The sequence below is a fragment of the Streptopelia decaocto genome (assembly GCF_964273445.1).
Source record: "Streptopelia decaocto genome assembly, chromosome: 2".
Lineage (NCBI taxonomy): Eukaryota > Metazoa > Chordata > Aves > Columbiformes > Columbidae > Streptopelia > Streptopelia decaocto.
In genome coordinates this window covers 121,269,496-121,291,653 of record NC_138655.1, presented here as the reverse complement: position 1 = coordinate 121,291,653, position 22,158 = coordinate 121,269,496, and the positions used below count along the sequence as shown (strand labels likewise).

The 22,158-nt window shown below is 38.4% G+C and overlaps 1 protein-coding gene across 3 annotated transcripts in view; it reads left to right on the top strand.

The window, feature by feature from the left end:
- RBMS3 (RNA binding motif single stranded interacting protein 3) overlaps window positions 1-22,158 on the top strand; it is a gene marked incomplete at its 3' end in the record, with an annotated part of 709,654 nt that overhangs the window by 215,292 nt on the left and 472,204 nt on the right. The window lies entirely within an intron of this gene.

The window sequence follows — 22,158 nt, the reverse complement described above, 5'->3', positions numbered from 1 at the left end:
GAACATACTATCTTAACATCCTGTCAAGTGTATGTAACGAAGTTTCGTCATCCTATGGTGAATTCCAGTAGGAAAATAGGAGAAAGTGCAGCTCTTACTACAGAAGGGAAATTGTGCTATGCAATCTTTATTGCAAGGTCGTTGCGATTTGATTTAGACCTGCCATCTTACCTGCCAACAGACTTTTGGCCAAAAGTTTGGGTTAGGAATTGTCTGAAGCACTAACACGGTAATTGAAATAAAGGAGGAGAATAAATTTGTAAAATCTTATATCTTTTCTGAGGTGGTCAGATCTCGGAGCAAATTAAACATCTCTATGGATTCTGCTGTTTGCTCAATTCCATTATGGTGTCATTGAAAATGGTAAAAACTGTTGAGGGAAAAACCAGTATTTGGCATCAGAAGGGCACAGATATTTTCCGTGTTTAGAACGATGGCTCAAAAAGAGTCCCTACACAGCTTAATTTAGCTTAAACTGTGGGTATTCAAGTACTGACTGCTCCTTAGCTTTGATCATTTAGAATAAACACTACCCTCTCTGTGAGTCAGGCTTTGACTCTACATAGCAACAGAGTGTACAAGAAGAATGTGTACTGCCTGTAAGATGGTTTAAAAATGGAGACATCTTTGTATCCATATGAATTAAAATGTCAGTCAAGGCACGAGATTCTTTATTAGTCTAATTCCACAATGCCTCTTTTCTTTGTTTAGACTAAAGCTGATGGTACCTCAACTAGAATTGCTTTACCTGGACAATATTTGTTTCCATCGAGCCCATTAATATGTTGTCATTGGAAATTATACTTTAATCTGGAAGTTGATTTTGTTGATTGCTGGGAAGTAGAGATTTCAGAATAACCAGAGTTGCATAAACCTTTGTGCAGATGAGAAATGCCAAAACCAAGTTGATAAGATAAATAAAATGTTCAGTTAGTCCTGCCCTCAGTGACCCTGAGTTCAACTGTTTAGAAAAACTGGCACATTTTTTTGGCTCCTGCTCCTCTGAGGAGCTTTGCTGTGGTGCTACTCAGCAGATCACTGGACCGGTGCTAAGAAGCTGTAACAGGTTTGCTGCCATTGCAGCGTCTACCACTGCAATCACATACTTTTCCCATACCTTCCCTACTTCTGCATGCTCTGAGGATGAGACTCTGAGTGGGACCAGGGCAAGGCACTCCAGCAAACTCAGCTCCTCCTGCAGCATCAGATGAAGGTCCAGTTTCCAAGAGGAAACAATGCCTTAGTATCTGCCTGAATATTTGTTGCAGTGTATTATGATAAAGTTAGAATCAGTCTGGTTCCTGTTTCTAACTTAGATTTGTTTAAGCTGGGTTCAGACTGACACTTTTATGGCAAATGACAACAATAAAAGCTGGATATAGAGGAGCTCCTTTATTCGTGAATCCTCCCAGTGTAACATGCTCAACTTGATATCTACAATACTTCAGAGGATTTTATTTGCCCTCATCTGACACAGGTTCAGTAGAACAAGCTGTAGGTTTTATTGCTGTATGAAGCTGTTTCTGCAAAACCTCCCACATGGAATATGTCTAAAGATCATTGCAGTTTCTTGAAGCTTTGGAGGCTAACAAACTTATGAGCACTTTGCAAGTTCAAGGCAAACAAATGTCAGGGAGTTGGATCTGGCCTCGAAGTACTTAAAGATATTAGTCCCTGGAGAGAGAGCCAAGAGAAAAGCTTTGGATTTCTCTCCTGTGTGGAGAAAAGCTGTAGGAGACAAAAATGATTCATGTTAATTGGGCCAAATGTAACTAAAAAAAAGCTCTAATTCATTTTTTTAATAAATGAAAGAAAAAAATATCATACAAAGTGCAGTGTTAAGAGACCTTTATGACTCTGGCTGATCCTGAGAAATATGTCTGAGCCAAAGGTGGGATTTTTATTTCATCTGAGAGCATCTCTCTGCACTCTGCATCTCTCTTCCATAGTGCTGCAATCGTTGATTAAAAGCAGTCTTTCCACCCTAGGAAAGACAAGAACAGGAAGTTTGTTTAGACAGAGTAATTTTTCAGCTCTTGGAGCTATCTAAGAGAAGGAAAAAAAAAAAAAAAGAAAGACTACATATATTCCCAGTCAACAGTGCAATTCAGTTTTTGAACAAACAAGAAGATGTTAACCTCTCATAGCTATGCTGGGAGGGAGGATACCCTGTAGGGTCTGTGTACACTAATAAGAGTGACAATGTGGTAAATGGCCCTTACAAAGCATATGATGACTTGTTTTTGATATTGGGGGCTAGAAATTCCCCTAGCATTCACATGCAGAAGCTTGTAGCCACAGAATTACAGCATGTAGTGCCCAGAATGGGAGACACCTAGCCATCTAACATGCTCTCCTCTTGAACTTTCTTAATCCAAGGAAGATAAAAAGGAAGATTAAAAAATAGTTGAAGTAATTCTGATTGTCCCCACTGGGCAATATAGGAACCGTCCTTTGAGCACTTTCACAACTGTGCAGGTTTCCTACTCATGCGTCTTCCAGTGTCTCAAAGACTCCATTTCCCTTTCTCCACATTTTACTGGAAGGATGGTAGAATTTCAGCAGAACTTAAGAAATCTTGTCCAGTGAATTAACTTTAACAAATGACTGCTTAGATTATGCGGAAATTTTAAAGAAGTACATGTGTAAAGTGGGCAAACAAAACACAGATTCATCAGAGGCACCTCATCTGCTTTTGACTGTTTCAGTTGAAACCGTAAGGGAGTCTCTTACGTCTTTCTTGAACATTCATGTAGCAGTCACGGATATCTGCCACACTCACTTAGGCAGAAGTCAGCCCTTGCTTATGAAGGAATTTGTCGATGTGATATTCTTTGATGAAGCACACAGTACTGCTACAGATTGAGTTACCCTGCAGGGACTGAAACCTTTGTTGCAGGCCCATGGGTCCAAGAATTTAGTTGCATGTATTAATTTCTTCATGTGCATACATCTCCGTAGCATATGTGATGCCTTTACACTCTTTGTCTAGATATGCAGCTCAGCATACGTAAGACTTTCCGCTAGAATCTAGTCTGCACTCTAACGGGATTTGGTCATGCTCCACTAGATCAGTGACAGCCTTCAAAGCATGATTGGTTAAATCTCTAAAGTTATTATTTGGAGCTCTACAGATAATGTTTACAAGCTGTTACATCTGAGATGTCATATGTGGATCAGACAATCAATTTGCTTAGCCGTACTTCTGTCCCTATTCCAGCAGTCTGTCCCCAGGCTTCTTTTTGGTAACTTCTTTTAATGCATGATTGCTTCTGAAATTATGCTGTTAGATGGAATGTACAAAGCAGAATTAAAAAAGAAAAAAAAATGCAGAATTCTATGAGACACTACTGGTCTTCTTTCACTCTCTTCTCTGAGCCCCAGTAGGATCTCTAATCTTAGGAACCCAGTAGAAGGAGCTATAGCTCCCTTTACACTTTCCCATTGACAATCCTTGGACAGAAAAGCAGCAAGGGAGCAAGGCTGTTCACTGTGGGCAGCACTAACGGAAGGTCCTATAGACTGTCAGCATGACTATGCAGAGTCCGTCGCAAAAATTTCCAGTGGCAGGTAGGTAACCCTCATTGCTGGTGACAGAATTGCAGGACTGCAGTACTGAACAGCTGTAATGCTTTATGTAAACCAACTGTTTCGATCATTACCACACAAATTAGATTAACATCTGTACTGAGCTCTCTATGATTGACTTTTTAAACAAATAATTTTTGTATACATTTATAAAATAAGAAAACCTGCCATTTTTATATGATTAGATAATACAATGTTTAGGGACCACCTGGGAATGTGAAACATGATTATTAATTTCTATATGTACACATATATATCTACTGGCTAAATTATTAGTTTGTATATATCTGTTTCTGTACACAGATCAAGTTTTTGGCTAAAATCCTTGCAGAATGACATACGAAGGTTCTCACTGCAAGGCTGGTCTTTGGTGTTGATCTCTAGCCTTTTAATGTCATCCTGTCATCTGAAATATAAACCTAGTTAGGGAACACATTCTTGTAAGAAGTGCAATATCCTACTCAAAATTGGTTCTATAGCACAGAAATAAGACTGACAGAAGCAATATACTGACACTTGCCAGATTCTAAAGATAGACCATAAGTTATGTGACCAGTACACTATAATGCAAAGTTAATGTTTTATGAAGCAAATTTCCTTAAATCCAGGGAGTGTACAATATGTATAGCATGGGTGTACTGCTCAAAACAGGCCTTTAATTCTCTGGATATATGAGTAGAACAGATCAGCAATCCAATTTCTTTTTTCTTTTTTTTTTTTATACCAAGATCTTTCCAGTGGGTAATTTTGTTGCACCTCCTTTTAGAGAATGAGATAGTGCTAAGAGTTAAATGCATATGCAGTATAATACTGTCCTCAGTCATCACTAATTTCTGAGATATCTGTTTAAACAGAAGCTGTCACTTTCTGATCTGGCTTGAGCCTCCTGCCTGATTCATTTTGTAACGTCACGAACAGTGGATTGTGGATTCATAGAACAGAGCTGGTCTGATTAGAGATGAAGAAGCTTCCAAATACACAGGCACATCCTTATAATCAGCAATGATGGGGAAGGAACTAAATAGTACAGTAGGCATGAATTGGAAATGTCTCTCTAGGAACCTCTCAATTTAACTTGAAGTTCTGAAATCTTGCTTTCCTCTGTCCTTAGTGTTAACCCTTTCTTACTTGCAGGGGCCTTTCATGTGAGATTGATCTCTACCATTCTTCAGCCAGTATTTCTTTGATGCTACAGGCAAATATCATTATAGTTGCCTCTCGTAAAAACCATGGAAATGGGTCCAAAGAATCATACACTGTTGGAGGACCACTGAACAACATGTCTGCTATTATACATGACACTTTGGTCACAGTATATAAAGTATGAGGGATGTCTGTTGATTCTCTAAAGATGGTGATGACTTTAGAGAGCGCTGTTATAGTGCCAGTTTCAGAAGCCCATTAGTTAATCTGGGGAAATCTCAAGTGTGGGCTGGAGAGAGGTGGGAAAGAAAATTCCCAACCAGGAGAGAAAAAGAGTTTGTCACTAGAAGCTATTTTTTGTAATTGCTGATATGTTCCTTATGAAATACTGCAAGAAGAAATGAGGGAGAAAATGCAAGAGGCGGTCATTAAAGTGAGAATGAAAAGGATGACATCTCCGTTGCTGAGAGTCAGTTGTGGTATAAGAGAAAAGCTGTACTGGGTAGGAGGAAAGTAAATGAAGAATTGTGGAGAAAGGAATATTTTTAATTGACACAATGTTGTAGCTATCAGGTGCACTGAGTAGCTTAGGGATCAAGTGCAAATCCATATGCTAACTGCTGACATAAATTATTTATTCTGTTTATCTATTACCTCCATCTACAGGAACAGAGCCTCAAAAACATGAACTTATTAGGCCACAAACGTAAAACACATTTTCACCATGGCTGGCTTCTTTGGAGAAAAGAGGGTGGAAATTTCAAACCCCCAAACAAATATGTCTCTTAATTAACTTTTCTCACCATCTGTGCTTACTTATAGCTGAGGCAAGCAGTACCAGTGAGTTGTGCGATTGCTTTCAATGCTGCCTCTTTAGGCCAGCTTTTCAAAGCAGCAATCACATGCAGTTAGTTCTGATCAGATCAGCTTATCAGCTCAGTTCATTGTAGTGCTTTCATAATCATTCGTGTGTGACAGCCCATTAAAACTTGGCCAGGCCTTTTTTAAAGGAAAAAAAAAAAAAAAAAATCACAAAATCCATGAATGTGTTTTACATTCAGCCTTTGAGGTATCCAGTGTATTCGTTTTGTGTATTAACCTTTGAAACTGAACTTCAGTAAAGAGTTGTAGGGAGAAGTCACTGGTATTATAGGACTTCAGCCAAATTAGCTTCCTGTATTTTACTTCAAAAAGTAGTTTTATTTTTATGATGCTGCGATGATTGTATTAAATGCTGTCCATGGCTATGCTTGGGTCCTGCGAAGGTACAACTCTGTGGGTGCAGCCTGACAGACCTCGGAGGGCCAACATGGACTGTGTGAAAGGCCCTGGTACAGGCTGATCAAGTGAGGTTTTCCTTTTGGAGGACATTTGGTGGATGCTAATTACAGTTTGAAGTTGATTGCCCTGGTCAGAAATGGCAGGACCTCTCAGAGTGCAGAGCACTGATAACACAAAATGTTTAAACTGACTTGCAACAAATCTTTTTCAAAAGTCTGGGGAAATGGAAAAATTCCACCAAAATTTAAGTTTGGAGATGTTTGGTGTCAGAATCCTGATTTTTATGTGTGAGTGTTGTTTTAATGTTATTTTTTCCTGTATTCGCTACTCATTTATACATCACATATATTATGTAGTGTTATTTTTTTTCAACAGATTAATTAAAGGATATTGTGGGTTGATATTTGTTGTCATCTTTTATAGATTTGTCTCTAGCTTGTATTTTAAAAAATTCAAATTTTCAGCAAAAACCACAGGACAAAATATATTTTTCTGAACTATTAATATGTACAAGTTTGGAAAAAGTCCTCTGTATGTAACTGCTGTGCACTTACTTTCAATAATAAAGATTTAGTGGTGGAAAATATAATTTAAATATTTGAAAAGACCAAAAAATATGTATAATTATATATCCACAGTGTTGGTAAAATATATACTGCTGAAAAGTTTCTCACCACTTCCTAGTGCTAATAAGATCAACTGTTTTGGAGAAGGGAAGTTTTTGTTTACAAACAGACTCTATAGGAGTTTTCTTGCTGATAGTACATTTTTATTGCGTACTGAACTGGCATATACACGCAGAATGAAGGTTTTTGAATGGACTTGGAAAATATAGACCAGATGCTCCCTGTTTCCTTTTTTTTTTTTTTAAAGAAGAGGAGAAAATTCCCTAAATTTAGACTGTAAAATAGACCTGTAGGAGACGGTAAATACAGATCTCAGTAAAAGTCTATAATTTACATCTACAGATATATATCTGTCTATACATATCTCTACATGTATTTGTGTCTGCATTCACATATGTGTGTTTGTGTGTCTATATATATATGTATATACGTGCTTCTAATGTTTATTTTGATCCTGGTTTTCTGTTTAATTCAACAAATAGGAGGTCAGTGGTATTCATTGAGCTTCTCTAGCTCATTTGCAGTGGGCCAGACAGGTTGTCTTTACTAAAGGTGATGAGTTCCTCCAGGCTCCAGAGAAAATCCTCATATTAGGGCTCAAGAGTAGATGCTACAAACTGCCAACCTGTCACATGTTTTGGAGACACCTGACACTTTTTGAGAGATTGATTATTTCAAAAGGCCAGCAGCTGTGTTGCTTTCATTTTAAATAATTAACACACTCGAGAGTCTTCCTTGTTGTATTACAGCCCCAAGGGTGAAGAGTTTTGGACTAGTCTGAACAAACACTGCTTCAAATAATTTTGCTGATGGAGTCTTTCTTTTCTCTCTTTATTTTAATTGTGGGTTTCGATTTAATATAAAACTACACCATTTATTGAAGGCATAGGGGATTAAATTTTTGCTTCTGCACTTAGACCCGTCTCCTTGCCTTGAGGTCCTATTTACACCAGTCTTGCAAATGAGATGATATACAACAGCACTGTCAACAGCAACTTCTGCTTACAAAGGGAGCTGGAAGAAATGCATGTCTGTGGGAAGTTCTGATTTGTCAACATTGAAATGTTCTTATGATGAAATTTCAGGTTTTTACCCTTAACAAATTTCAAATGTTGTTGCTTTACTGGAAACCCAAATGCTGACCAAAGATCAGCAAGATTGTCCCCTGCTATTTTCTAGCATATGTTCCACCAGCAATTTAGACACTTCGTTGATAGCAAATGATCTAAAAATGGTCAAAATCCTAGAATTCTGTGCGTGCCCATGATTAATCTGCTAAGCAATCTGAATTCTGATCTTTGTCACCTTTGTTGAAGTGTTTGCCGTTGCTTTTATTAGCTGGGTTTCCTTTAGAAGAAGCACCTTGGGACATAATGTGATCTGTGTGTCTGTCTTGGGCCTATTTTCCAGTCATTTCTCTATTTTGGGTGAGTGTCAAGATGAAGGTTGCTGTGGGAGAACTTACTCTGTGTTGGGGAGACTGGAAGCATTGTGTGGAAGGGGTTTCCACAGGACACATGAAGGAGGGAGCTGGAGTTTCTGAGAGAGAAAACAGAAATCAGCAAGAAAGCAGGGTGGATTTGGTTTTATTTTCTGCTACTCATGGCACAGCTCATGACAGTGCTCTCTTGGCTTTTTGCTGGACAGGACTCTGTTGACCTCAGAATTGTACCAGCATACTGTAAAAGCAGGTCCCTGTCCCAAAGCATGTAACTAGAAAGAAGGAAGGGAAGCTGGGGCACCAAGAGAAGGGATCTACCCAAGGTCATGAAGCTGTTGCAGGAAAAGAATGGCAGTAGGCTTTGGGTTTCTTTAATTTCAGCTTGGTGCCTTATCTGTCAAACCAGGGTGTTTTTCTGTATTTTTCCAGGTTTATAGCTAGGCAGTTTAATTTTGTTCCCAAACATGTAACTATAAGGTGATGGAGGCGTTTCTTGAAGACCAAAACTTCTAGCTGGAAACAGGTATGGTTAGTTATGTTGTTTGTTTTTAATCAGTGTCTCTTTTCTGTGCAATATCAGGTTCTCATTGAGGATGCTAAATACAGACTTTGGTGCTTTTGGTGAAGAGAGACCTGCTTCCTGCAATGGCACCTCCCTCCGAAAGCTCTGTTTCTTTGTTTTTATTTTATTTGGGGGGATGTCAATATTTTAGTATAGCTTTCCATGGTGTTCCTCATTAGAGCTGCAAGATGGACTGCCTGGATTTTGCCAAATGGAACCTTTACATTCCATGAGGAGCGGTATATTTTCCATTTGGTCTATTCATGTACAAATAGCTATCTTCCTTGGGTGTAGAGGCAGCTTCGATGCAAGAAGAAAAAATTTGAAAGGGCCTGGAAATATTGCAAAGATCTTTATGGAGATTCTTTACAGTAATTTCACCTTGGGCACTTTTTTCTCTTCTTTTTAAGCATTTGCCCTTTGGCATGGTCAGGTGCTAGGAATCTCCTGGCACCAAAGGCAATGCCCTGTTGCGGCTCTGTCCTTCTGTCCTGGTGACCTTTCCTTGGATGTCTGCCAGCATAGCTCTGATGAACCCAGAGCCACTGCGGATCTCTCTGCTAAGCACTTGCAGTTCGTAAGAGCAAAACCTGGCTTTTATGTTCAGCGGGGTCACAAACAGTGTGAAGGCTGTCACATCATCTAGGTTGTGGTATTTTCCAGCATATTCACTTCTGCTCTATGCTAGGTTCTACTACTGTGTCTCTGTGTGGCCTTGGAAGAACCACACAGCTTATTTGTTTCCCTATCCTACTTTATTTCCTCATTTGTATCATGTAAATGAGAAAGCGTGGCCACGAACACCTAGATGTGCAGCCGATTTTTTTGTTTTGGCAATGATTTATTTTAGAAGTAGGCTCTGTTAAACTTCTAGCAAGCACCTCAATTTTTGCTTTGTTATCAGGGTAGTTTTTCTTTGACTGAAAGCTTCCCTTTCTTCAGAAGCTGCACTACTAGAAATCCTGATATTGTATAGAGCTGGATGAAAGGTTGGATTGAGTTGTTTTCCTGCCCAAATCTAAGTGATTTTCTTTTTAAATCTTTCTTTCCATTTGGCCACTACTTAATGTCTTTTGTCTGCTTAAGGAGGACAGGTGCAATTATTCACCTCTGAGTCTTGGGAAAGAAATAGTAATTCAGCATGTTCTCTTAGAAAGGAATGTAATTCACTGCCTCACATACAGTACATTATGCACGTCAAACAGAATTCTGAAAGCTGTAGTATCGTCAAGGAGAGCATACGATGAACAATGCTTAGTACCAAATCAGGCTGTTTATCTTAATACTTTATTTGGGAGTAGAAAAGTAAGAGAATTAATTATAGATTGAAGCTTGATAGAATTGTCTTTTTAGTCATTTAAGGACAAAATGTCTTGGTACTGCTATGTGATGAAAAACATGTGTGAAGCTTCTCCGAAGGTTTAATGGGATGTAGGTTTTTAAAGCAGTGGTAGTAGATCCACTGTTATTTATATAATTTAAGCTTTATTTTTTTTCTTTTACCATGATGAAAACATAGGCCAACACTTCCAAAATGTAGCACAGAATTTGCTTCTGAAGAGAGGAAGTTCTCAACTTTTCCTTAAAGGGCAGCCCTGCCCACCACTGAGTTAAGCGACTCCATCTGACTACACAGAGGTTTCAGACCAGAGTGAATATATTCAGTAGATATTTACTAGTTTAATGACAGAAGAGATCTTTTTACAGAACAAAATCCTGCACTGGGCAAACTAACAGAGTTTGTAGCCGTCCCTCAGCATACTTGTTACGTGAGAATTACACAAAATGTACAGATTTAATTTATTTTAGTCAAGTTTCAAGAACCTTTTCTTCACCTGTGGGGAAAATGATTCAGGTTACTCTTTGTGTGTATCATGGCTAAGTCTTTTTATTGCAGTCCCTATTTTTACATTTACACCTTCCTGGAAGAAACCTTTAGGTCTGGCTTAATCCTAAACTCAAGTGGCCACAGAATTGTGAGTTAAGAGTCCTTTTTGCTGCTTAATAATCAAAGAAGTCAGATGCATGTTTCCCACCTTTGTTGAAATAAATAATTTAATCACCAAATCTTTTCCTCCCCCTAAATGCAAGACAATGATTTCTAGAACAGATACCAGTCCTTTTGGAGAGTTAAACGTTCCTGCTTCCCATTCTCTCCCCTGCCCCCCCTTAAACGTGATCACTTAATTCAGGAGGAGAGAGATAAACTTGATGCTTTCCAGTAGAGGGTGTCTGAAGCAGATGTTTGGTCATTTTGATTTTTCTGAAATGCAAAATGGAGTAATTTTGTGATTCTTTGCCATGGCTTTTTTGTCCTATTTTCTTGAACCAGAGGAGTTTAATTTGAGGTAAAAAGGGCAATAGAAAGAGGATAAAGCATATATCTGTTTTCTTACAGCCAAGTATCATACAATAGGCAAACTGAATATGGAAACTATATCTGCTTACGGTAAGATGTACAATTCCCTTAAGAGAAAATACAGACTGCTGTGTAGATCTAAAAAATGCTCAGAGTCTGGGAATAAACAGCTGTGCTGCAGTTCCAGGACTGAGTGTACCACATGACAATCACTTTGTTTCTCTTGAAATGTTAGTGAAGTAGAAAAAAAAACCCAACATGTAACATTAATGAAAGAAAGTCAAGCACCTTAGTGCTTTTGTGAAGGCTGAGTTGCATAGCTTTGTGAATAACTGCTTTTTAAAGGGCAACCAGCATTCAAATCTTGTTAGCTGACTAAAAAGAAATTACTTGATTTGAAAGACCACATCTAATTTTGGTATTTTACTGTAAGATGTTCCACATGAACGAACCCTTTTGCTAGTCTTGTTAACATCATTAGGGGTGTTTGCATTGCTGCTGGTCTCTCTGGATAGAGTAACTTGCATAATTAAAAATATTTTCCCTTATTTAAGATAAAAAAAGGGAGGGGAAAGATTTTGTTTTTCATATGAAAAAGGAGGAGAGGTAAACCCACACAGGAGGAACAGTGCCAATTAATTATGTTTTGAGGAAAACAGTTAAACTGTCTATAAACAACATGGCAAATACAAAGAAGGAGGGGAAAAATAAATATAACCTCTTTCAGGAAAAGTGAACTTAGATTGTTACCTGTAACATTCTTTAGAAATTTTGTTTTCACCATATTTAAGTTAGTCCTAAAAAAACAAACAAAAAAACAACAAAACAACAACAACAAAACAAAAAAAAAAAACAAACCAAAACAACAACAACAACACAACAAAACAACAAAACAAAACAACCCCACCAAAACACAAAAAACCCTGAACAAACCCAACCCAGACCTAACAGGGATGTCATTGCCACTTGAGGAATGCTTTTACACTGACCTTACACATTTTAAAAGTCATAAGTCTGGAGGAATGTAAACGTCTGGTTTCCTACACCTAAATGGAAATAATTTCATTCTAATTTGAACTAAGGTGAATTAGATATAATTCAAAAGCAGATGTAAATAAGGCTTGCGGTCACAAAGGGTGAGTTGCTGGTCCAAAGGGGGAACTTGAGGAGAAACTCAAGAGTCATCCTGTGCAAATTACGTGGCTGGAAGGAGCAGCTGCCTTCTTGCTTTACACGATAGTTGAGTTTTGTGAGGAAGAGAAAGTTTCTTCAACAAAGTGCTTACTACAATAATGTCCAATGGTGACCGTGGTATCAGCAGATCCACAGCCAAGTATGAGACTCCTGGCTGATATATCAGACATTTATAATGCAGCTTCCCGTCTGAAGAGCCAATGGTGTCTCCCACAGATACTTCACTTTTGCTTTTCCCTCTAAAAAGCCCCTGAAGTGCACGCTTGCTCTTTCTGCATAGGGAATGCAACCAGCAAGGCTGTCATGTGGCCAGAGGTGACAAAGTCCCACTGGCCTCTGCCATGACCTTCCTGTTTGTATTCACTGATGATCTGATGAGCAAAAGTAGCTGAAGTGTGTGTTTGACTCTGATGTGGATCTCTTTGTCATGGATTTCGAGTCTGTATTACCTATTGCGTGGACACACTGAAACGAGCCTAGTTCCTGTGGTTCTAAAAAGAGCAAATCTGCTCTCTGAATTTCACCCTGACCATGTTGCTTTAATCACATATATATATGTGCTGTTTTGTTCTGTCCCCTTCTGGCTTTGCTTGAGATTGTGGTGAAGGGAAGATACTTTTTTTTCATAAGAGGCAAAATTTTTTTGTGTTTTCCACTATTTTCTTTCCTATGTTTTGTTCTTTCACAAGTGAAGTGAATCCCCCACCTACCTGTGGGGATTTTAAGAAAATAATCTTTTAATGTGGAAGTGTTTATGTTCTCATTAAGGGGTGAACATAACATTGATTTCCTCTACCCTCACCCAGAATCTAACTGTGAACTGTAGTGGCTGGAAAGAAGTCTGCTCACCAGGTTTAATGGCATTTTACTAGTTTAATTAGGCTTTGGGCTTAAGGTGTTTCATGAGAAGAAAAGGGCTTCTCAATAGCTGGGTTAAAAAGCCAGGGAGAAACAACAGCCGTAACAGCACTTTCCCATGTACTTGGGCATGATTAAATGTAGCAGGGGGTTCTTCCTTCACTGAGTAAATTACCTTTGTCCCACGTGTATATTGATATAAACTTTAAACATTTGGCTTTGCAATATATCTCAGGCTGCTTCTCTCGCTGCTCAGGGTCAAGAGAGAAATTCTTGAACGCTGACAGGAAATCTCTTTCTAAGTATAAGGAATAGGTGTCCAGTTTCTCAGATAAACAGAAGATTAAAATTGTCGAATTCTTTGTGTGTTTACTTTAAAACAACACACACAGCAAATGAAGGAACCTTTTCACCAGATGTGTATTAGTGATTCAAATGCCACAGCATTTCTCCAGTGTCATGCATACAAAATCCCTCAAAAAATCTGCTTCCCTGTACGGATTGCTTCTGCCTGGTATGGTGATTCAGAAAACTGTTGGTTTAGGTTATTTGTTACTATTTTAGAAGCCGAAAGATCTGAGTCTTCAAGAAACTCTACCTGAGATTGCCAGATGCTGCTGAAGTGATAGTCGCATCAGGGTGCCACAGGGTTTTAATAGGAGCGTGCATTTCTTCTACAGGGTGGGAGACGGAGAACAGTTCATAAACTTCTTCATTTTCTCTCCTACTCTCCTATCTCTGTCCATCTTAAAATATTTTTCTTCTCTCTAGCATTATGACAGAATTAAGACCAAAGCTGAAGCATAAGGCATAAATAAATGAATAGATGATCTTTTAATCCAAATGTAATTTGTTAAAATCTTGTCTAATAGGCTAAACTATATATTAAAATTCTTCAAATCTCATCCCTTGTATCTGAAACTTCTTGAAACCATTTGGGACTGCTGAATGTTGGATACTTTTTAAATAGAGTATCAATATAGTGGTATTTTTTTATTTTCATTTACTAATACAGAACCAAATTCAGGTGTCCTTAAACTTCAAAATTAAGATCGTAAAAACTTGGGATGTGTTTCTTAATCAAGCTGAAGACATTTTCATGGATGCTCTTTTTATAACAACCTGGCTGAGGGTTAAAAAGAAAATAAAATGGTTCAAACCAGGATGTGTAAATTTGTAGGTACTAAGATGGGACCAAACCAACTCTTAACAGAGACCTCTAGCTGCGGTCATATAGTCCATTCCATCACCCCATGAAAGCCACCGACTACCAGGGACTCTTGTCATGGCCCTCATGCCACCACCAATCTACATGGGCTCCCAAAATAACTTAAATGACATTTGCTCAACAACAAGCTTTTTATCTCAGTGTCTGACTGAGAAGTACTTCAATGAATATCATTGTTCATTAGCTACATACTAGTTTTAAACATTTGTTCCATTTTAGCCACTCTTGAAGCATGCTATTTCTAGCTCTTGCTCTGAATGCACTATTTAATATCGATGGTGGGCAGAATAACTTTAGTTGTTTCACTCGTAATCATCTTAACCAATATATTGTGCAGCTGAACAGATCAGGTTAATGCAGAAGGTGGAGAGCTTTGGAAGCAGTTTCCCTATCATAAAAATATAAAACCATTCCCTTGCACATCGAGTCAGATTTGAAAAATAGCAAATTGCTGATCTGAACAGAAATATATGCCAGTCAGAATAAATATTTGCCTCAATGAGAGTTATTTTGTCGGAGATGAGGATTTGATATTCAGGAGGCTCTTTAGCTGTGGTAGTTGTTGAATATTGCTTATTCAGGCAGTAGAATTGTTGGGCTGAAGGAGGGAAAGTTTATTAGCCCTGCCTTGGGCATCAGACTATTAGATTGGCATCAGACTATTAGATTGGCATCAGACTATTAGATTTCATGTAACTTCAGCCAGTTTATAGGAAATATTTTACACCTTCTTGAGTAAATGTGAAATTTTGGGCATCAGGAAACTATATGAGCATTGTAATTTTTTATACCATTTTCCAAGTAGTGCTTGGTTCTTTGAGACCATATTGTTTTTATTATTATAAGCATTATTTGTGCCTCTGTACTGTTGGTGCTCATTTTCTTTTTAAGGAGAGTATAAGGATGAGTGCTGATATAAAGTACTGCATAACTTTGTTAAAAAAAGGAGGGAGTGGGATGGTGCAGAGCTGCCTCAGACAGATGAAAAATACCTAGTGTGTCAAGGAAAATATATTCCCCAGTGTCATTTCATGCTCTGCAGGGGTCTGTTTTCTTGAGTCCAGTGCAAATGCATACTCTCAGGAAAGCCATTTTCTGCTTAATGTGGAAAAGAAGAATAAAGCAATTTTTTATTTCACTCTTATACAATCTTGTCAAGAAAGAGAGGCGGATGAAGAATTACAATCATCAGAGATACCATCAAGACTCCCTAAACACAAACCTTATCCACCTCAGTCTGTAATCACGTCAAATTTCACAAATTAAGCAAGACTGGATTCTGCTTTGGACATCTCCAAGGAAAACCCATGATACAATAGGAACTAGCATGCACAATTCCTTAAGCAGATATCTTTTCCCTCTGAGTGAACAGTGATGAGATTAATATAGAGAAAGTATGCAAGCCTGCTCTTCTGTTCCCTGGAAGAGGTTCTCCACCACCCCTCTCACCTCCCCCAAATTAAAGCTTACTCTGGCCTATTTTCATATGTTTTATTCCCCGGGCTGTGGGCAGGAGAGCAGGCACAGAGCAGCACGGAGAGTTCACGCCTGCGGAGAGAGGGAATGCGATGCAAGAATGAGCCAAGACAGGAGAATTGATCTCTTCAATATCCCGCTGGCAAACATGTAGTGTTCAGTTCCCAAATGGGTCTAAACAAAAGTTCCCTGTGCCATTTGAGATGTCGCAGGGGTTATCGTTCCTTGCCTCCAGCTCCTGTGCTGGAGGACCACGAGTCTCCCGTAGGTTTTGTGTGGTACCTGCCAGACCTCTGTGGTCGTTGGGGATATTCTAGGGCATCTCAAATGGCGCTAGGCAGCTATAATTAGGCAACTTAATCAAGCCCTTAGTTCCTAGGGCTGCTTTGCCAAGTATCTAATTTTAGCTGTCAATGATGCAATGAGTGGACGTTTCAGATGCTGCAGAAAATGAGAATTGCCACCATATGACCCACCAGAAACTGCCAACCCGAATAAAGTGCTCAGCAAACCGTGAAAAATTCAAAGACCAGCACCTGTAAATGGGAGTGTACACCCGAAAATGAACTGATTTTTGGCTAGTCACTTTGCCTCCACTGGATTTTATGCATCAGAGGGGAGAGTGCTGTGCAGTAGTAACAGCAAATGAATCCAAGGAGAAAAAAAAAATAAAAGTAAGCCTTTCTATGATTAATTAGTGTAGATATTAACACCATTGAATATTTTGATGAATCCTTAAAATACGCAAAATCTCACAAAATGAAATCCTACAAAGGATTTGCTTTCATTACAGGTCAAATTAAACCTAAAATTTTGGAGAAAAATGTTCTTTATCTCGGTAGTGTTTTATTAAATAAAGTCTATAAATAAAATTGTAACATAGCAATAATTTTCCTGGAGTACTGCATGATCATAAACTAACTTTCTAGGACAGGTGAAGAGAGAGGTAGTAGCACTATTCATTTTAACAAGCTACCTTGATAATACTCTGCTGCATCACTTCCAGAATGCATAAGTAGTAATGTTTGGAATATTTTTGAATGTGATTAGGAAATTCACCTTTCATTTCTGTATCTGCTCTTAAATGATATGGATATAAAAATAACAGTATTCCTGCAATTGGTAAAGGAGACAAATGCATAGTCTCTAGGGAAAGGCATCTATGAGAATGCTCCCGCAAAAAATCCTCATGCTCTTCACATTGATGCAACAGTTAAAATATTTTCATGTTATATTCCATCCCCATATGGCTTTGTTCAGTGTTGTTTTCTCAGTTGATGGAAGGAAATTCCCTAGACACATTTTACATAATTGCTTGTATGGTTGCTGTTGCTTACATTTGTTCTGTCAATTGTGGATAGTTCTTATTTCCAACTATTTTGTTGGAAGTATTCGGAACGCTTAAAAATGCTGGTATAAAGTATATTTAACACAACCACCCACTTGCAGAGCTCCACAAAGCTGGAATTCATCCCTCAACTCTTCTTCTCTCAGCACCTAGCTCTCTCCCATGGAAATACCTTTGCTGTTTTCTTTTGCTTACTTTAACGCTTTTTTGAATATATTTTTGTTAATTTTTAGAAATTATTGTAGTAGTTGTGGAAGATATGTTTTCATCACTGTTTTTATTTGCAAATTGCTTTTGTGCCCTTTGAGGCAATGCGGGCTGTTGAAAGAAGCTCTGGCTTTAGAGACAGGAATTGTGAGGCTCCCCCACACTTTGGTTGTTGATTATTTTCATATTCATTAATAAAAGGATCTGTAGCCTACTACAAGTATGGGCAGTATCCTCAGTATTCCAATGGGGGAACATTTCCTTTATAGCCTCGGAGAAGTGATGTACAGTGAAATTAGATGAGGAGCATTACTGAGGTTGGAACTCATGTTTCTTATTACCTACCACCTCACTAAATGTACCAGAAGGTATTACTCACCTATTTTTTTCTGTAACATTTTCCCCTGTAGCAGAATGATGTGATAATACTTGCCATTAACCATCCTGATATTTTGAAACTAATATCCGTTCTGAGACAGCGTTAAACCCATGTCCATAGATACAATTGCCTGAGGTATGAATGAAGCTGGGCTCCCCACATGGATCCCCCTGCAGAAGTTGGGATATTTTTTCCTCAACGTGTTTGATCTCCCACTTTGAAAGCTGAAGTGCAGAGTCAAATGAAATCTGACCTGGTCAAGTACAGTCTTTTTTCAACAGACTTGCAGAAGCCTCCACAAATTCGGTCTATGAATTAGAGAAGTTACATAGGTTTTTGGTTTGGTTGGTATGGTTGGGGTTTTTTTGTTTTTGAATTCCGAAAGAGTATGCTGTTGGACATATTAGAGGTGACATGAGAGTGGATGTTTCTGAAGCATATGCTCTGCAAAGACCTATTCAGTACATTAATCTTTAAAAACCCAAGTATCCTGTCTTGTAATAAAATAAGATGACAAATCTCATAAGGCAAGTTGTTGTGTTTGGGCTTTCTTCATTTACTGAAAAATGACTTGGGAAAAACTATCTGAAAGTCAAACCAAAAGCAATAGATCGTGCCTGTAAGAAAGTTCATTATGTACACAAAGATGTGGCAAAGGAGGAGAGCTGCATTTTTAGTAGCACTGGATGAAAATTAAAATAATTTTGGCTGATATGTTGCAAAGCAATAGTTCAGTATGTTTTAAACTCATTTGAATTCAGGACTGAAGATAAGTGAGATTTTAAAAGAATATATTAGAGTGGCTTTTCAAGTCTGTAATCCGTAGGAGAGAAAGATTTTTATTTGATACCTGCATAAAACAAAAATAAAAGTTTTTTGCTTTCTTTTTATAGGATGAATTTAGAATACTTGTCCAGTGTTATATGTTCCCATAATAACCTCTCACTGGGGAAATAGACTGTCAATTATTCCTTTTTTTCATTTTGGATTTTCACTTTCTGCTTTTAACACAAAGAAGGTGAGAAGAAAAACTAATTTCCCAAGTGATTTTGTTTTTCTTCATAATGAGAAATGTAATTTGTAATGTTTCAGATGATGTAGAAATCAGCTACAGATTTAAATGGCAAACTTTAATTCTCCATTAATATGGCACTCCAGCTGAAGAGCCACCTTTCCCTGTCCATGCAGACATCCTGCCATCAGTCATATAAGCAGGAGGTGCTGTACTTGTGGGTTTGTTTGGTTTGGTTTTTTGAAGTACTTACAATGAGCCATAGACATCTATCAGGATTAATTTTAGGGTACAGAAGGAGCAGCCCTTTCCATTTGAGCTCTATTTGCTGTAAATAAATAGCAAGCTGAGAGAGCTCCATAAAGCAGCCACCAGCACAACTGTAGTTTCACATCTAAATAAGCATATAAAGGGAATAGCCCTGAGAATTTGATGATGAGCCATGATGTGATGCCACAGGAAGTTTAGGGCATGGCTAAATATTTTTTGACAGTAGTTCACCATCCTAAAAAAAAGCAAGTTATCTGCCTGAATATGTATTAAACACAGAAAACATTGAAAAACTGAATATTTATTTGCTGAAGGAATGTTTAGCGAAGTAACCTTAGTTTTGCCTGCTGTTCCTTAGTAATTTCATGGCACACTAACAATTTTAACCAGTTTGTTAAATGTTGTTCTGTAATTTAACTCCTCAAATACATAGATTAGCTTTTTTTTCTAGCCTTCATCTTCATGCAAGTAGTATGGATCTGCCAGTTTGCACTTCAGACTTCTCTTTCCATCTTGAGACATTTTCCCATGATGTTCTTCAATGAGCAGAGCTAAGGGTGTGGGGGTTTGGTTCGAATGACCTGGATGGGACTGGAAGCTTCTGCCAGAGAAGTGGCAGGAACACCTCGCTTGCTGATGAGGTGTCATTCCCCATGCTTGGACTCCCCAGTTCTCTTGAAAAGTTTGAGGGTTGCAAAGAAGGTTGTGGCTGTATCTCAAAATATTCCCTCAAAGATAGCCTGATACACATTACTCTGTAGCTGCTGTTGTGTCTCGTTTTCATAAATTCAGAGCCTGGGGCTCCAGTGCACACAGCAAACCCCTGCCTGGCTGTCTCTGAACTGGAAAAGAGCAAAAAAGACCACCCTTGCCAAAAACCAACTTATGGGTCAGCACGAGAGACAGCAAGCAGACAGAAAAAGATGGAACAGTGCGGAAAAGCTGCGCAATGGTCTTGGTGGAGGTTACAGGCAACTGGTGACATGGGAATGTAAGATAAGCTGAGCAAAGGTCTGTCTCACCCAGTTTCCTCTTTCAGCCAGTGACACTGATGAAAGTCACAGGCGACTGAGCCATGGGACGGGAGCTGAGCAAACTCGCAGTGCTCGATACTGCTGCTCTCCCAGCCTTAACTACCAACATTTTTGGAGGCATCACAGCAATTCAAAGGAAAGATGGGAAGAACAATGGTTCTTGCAGATTTTTATGGAGAAGGTCCTCCCATAGGCAGTTCATGTGAGGGACAGCCTGAGAAAAACATGTATTTTCGACAACTTAATACATGGTGAGTAGTGACGGAGGTTAAAATTCCAAGTAGGAGCTGAATTACTGGTACAAAATGAGAAAGAATGCGTAATTGTTGCATGTGAGAGTGAGGGTCTCCTGAGAAAGATTTTTGTTTCTGGTGGAAGTGAAATGATTCACTTGTCTGCATTGGGAAGCTTCTCTTGCCTGTAGGGTTTGAAGCAGGAGATGCTGCCCCAAGCAGTAAGGGCTGTAATAGCCCATTAGTTGTCAAGCTACCCATGGGCTGAAGAGTTAGGAATTAGGAATAGCTAAGAAGGTAGAAGTTCCTGAGTGCTTTCTGAGGTTTTACTTAAGCTGCTGCTGCCAGCTGACTTGATACCTCTCATCTGAGCAAGCACTTGAACTGAAAATATTTCCTTTTTCCCAGTGAGGTCATTAGTCATCAATAATTATTTGGTGTATGTATGACTCCCCCTTGCAAACAAATGTGACAAATAGATTGAAATCTGAGGAGATTTTTTTTTTTTAATTGTAGAATTTAATATTTTAAAAAACAAACAAAACAACTGCTTGTCTCCATGATATTTTTTTCTGGATAAAACTGAAATATAGTAAAGTCGTTGTTAGGTTCAATTTTAATTATGCCATCAGAACCCCTGGTCGGCATTGTCGAAGTATGAAGACCCTCAATATGCGTGGAGCACTGTCACATTAAGTAAACATTTTCCAGTACATCTGTTATCTGCCACCTCTTTGTTTTTGGAGCAATATCATATTCAGTGAGGTAAACAACTGTCCATGCTTGTAGGCACGTGAAGGAAAAGCATTAGTTTTTTAATTTAAATTTGAGGGAAAATAATTAAATAAAACACACAATTAAAATTATATATAAATGACACACAAAGCGTATATTAATTATAGACTATAGTTACTCTGTATGGGCCAAATTTTGGCTAAAAAACTTTGCAAATCTGATCAGGATTTCGGTCCTTGGCAGATAATGATCTTTCCTTGCTAGCAGGTCACCGACAAATTCCATATTTCTGTCAAATCCAAGATGTTTACTGCTCTGTCAGTTAGCTCTCAGTTTGAAATGCATATATCTGAGCATCTTGGGGCTTCAGGAGAGAGCAAGGTCAATTCAACCATAATGTCCTGATGCAGGTGCCTTGGAGAGTGGTGGACAGAAGTTCTTGGCCATGCCTAGACACAGGCTCAGGCCAGCCAGAGGTCAAACAACAGACTGTTAATAGGACCTATATAGTGATTTTTCCACTAATACAGTTTTCAACCTTTGGCAGTATATTACTTTGTTATCCCAGTTACGTGTAAATCATAACACTTCATAACTGCTGATGGCCTTAAAATTGTTCAACCTTTCCATGCTTTTGGTCTATTTGCTGTCTTCTAGCAATGAATTCCACAGTTTATATTTGTGGGGAAGAAATATTTAATTAACGTTTTGGTATCTTCAAACCTATTGCCTGAATTGGAAATCATGTATCTTGGATATCTGGCAGTGGTCTGACTCCCATTGAAGTGGGAAGAGGGTATGTTATTACACAGCACAGATAACTAGTTTGTCCTTTTCCACAAATGAAACTGAAGATTTTTGTGTTAACTATGTAGTTGTGAGCTGTATCTGCTCTCTCTCTAACCAGCTTTATTGGCTGGGGGCCTTGGATCAGACTTTAGAAGATTTTAAAAAATGTTTCACTAGAATAATAGCTGGATCATTTATTTTTAGCACAGAGTGTAGCTAGTGCATTTTATTTTGAGATACTATTTATGGACTGTTTGATTTTTTTTCTGGTGAGACCCAGCTTGAATTTACACTCTTATTGCTCTTTAGCAATAATTTAAATTTGTTTTGTATAAGCTGAGCTCTATAATCAGCTAAAAGAGGCAATTAATTTCTATAGCTTCTGAAGTTTGCAA